Source organism: Pygoscelis adeliae, unplaced genomic scaffold (genome assembly GCF_000699105.1).
Source record: "Pygoscelis adeliae isolate BGI_AS28 unplaced genomic scaffold, ASM69910v1 Scaffold13, whole genome shotgun sequence".
In the NCBI taxonomy this organism is placed as follows: domain Eukaryota; kingdom Metazoa; phylum Chordata; class Aves; order Sphenisciformes; family Spheniscidae; genus Pygoscelis; species Pygoscelis adeliae.
Genome location: NW_008824499.1, coordinates 28,312 through 29,749, shown reverse-complemented (window position 1 = coordinate 29,749; position 1,438 = coordinate 28,312). Strand labels below are relative to the sequence as shown.

Genomic DNA, 1,438 nt, shown 5'->3' with positions numbered 1-1,438 from the left:
GGCGCCACCCCCCCCCCGCCCGCCCCAGGCTGCCGCAAAACAGTTTGGTTGCAGCTAACCCCCCCCCCCAAGCTTATCAGAGCTCTGCAGATGTGCCGCCACCCTGGCCAGCTACGCAGCCAGCCGGAGCCGAGCAGGGGAGGAAAGATGCACCTGGCTGACTGACATCCTCAGCCCCGGGGCAGCAAATCCAGGCTGCGGCTCTCCAAGTCATGCACTTCACCCTGAAGCCCCTCCGTGCTCCGCGGAGCGAGGGAAACGCACCCTGGCACCTGGAGCCAGGCCTGCACCACCCCCGCTTGGGGGGAACCGCGTGCCAGCAGGCCATGCCCCCGCCCACTGAAGGGGAATTGCTCCGCTCCACAGGGCTCCCCCCGTGACATGGCCCCCCGTGCACCAGCTGCTCCGTGGGCAGGAAAGGGAACGGACTCGACTCGTGGCAGCCCAGTGCTGGTGGCACAGGACGGCAAGAGCCGAACACCGGGGTCAGGACTTGTGTCCACGGCTCCATCACCAGGGGAGTCTGGTGCTCGCAGCACGCCAGCACACGTCAGTCCCCAGGGAAGGGGCAGGCAAAGCCCCTGGCTGCCAGCTCAGGACCCTGCTCCTCTCTGCGTGCGTCCCCCGGACCTTGGACCATGGTGGGGAGCAAGCTTGCAGCAGGGGACAATGCAGCACGCAAATCAACCCCACGCCGCACCAGCTGGTGTTATCCAGGGAAGTCGCAGACCATGCTGGCTTCCCGAGACATGGTGCTCATGACATGGGGCTGCGTTCCCTGGTGCCGGTGGCAGCTGGGCACTCCTCCTGCCCTGGGCCAGCAGAGGAAAGGCCAGGACTCAGCCTGCAGCTCTGCACCCCTTCCCTGCAGAGCTGCAGCCCTGCCTGTTAGGGCAGCATCGCACCTCCAGCACCACCAGAGTCACTGGGGACAGACCCAGGCCTGTTCCCCGCAGCACACCACGTCCCCCCGGTACAGCCTGGGACGCCCCAGCAGCTCAGAGCATTTGGGGAGGTGTCGAGGTGAAAAGCCTCTGCACCGGGCTGGCAGAGGGGAAAGCGAGCTGCAGGCTCGCTGCCCTCCCCTAGCACCCCCTCACTCCCTCCAGGGGTAAGGACAGAGCTCCGATTGTTCCTGCAAGCAGATCATGGCCCTGCCTGGTCATCCGACTGGATTAGGTCTGCACAGACACTGCGGTGGCAGCCAGGAGCCGGCCAGCCCACATGCTTCCACCCTAATCCCCACAGTCCCTGTCCTCAGCAAGGGCAGAGCCACCCCCCAGCCCTGTGCGTCCCCAGGGTGGGCAGTGCTGATCCCGCAGAGAGCAGTGCCAGCTCATTGCTCCTGCCACGACCTCCTGCCACAGCTCGCGGCCACCTTGGCCAGCCCCGGGGCCAGCGGGCTGCCCACACTCCCGCCTGCGTCCCCCGGAGCAGG

General features: G+C 67.0%; 1 protein-coding gene across 1 annotated transcript in view; it reads right to left on the bottom strand.

Moving 5' to 3' along the window:
- The window catches only part of FURIN (furin (paired basic amino acid cleaving enzyme)), a 14,601-nt gene that overhangs the window by 9,490 nt on the left and 3,673 nt on the right, over window positions 1–1,438 (bottom strand). The gene's annotated exons all lie outside the window — the stretch shown is intronic.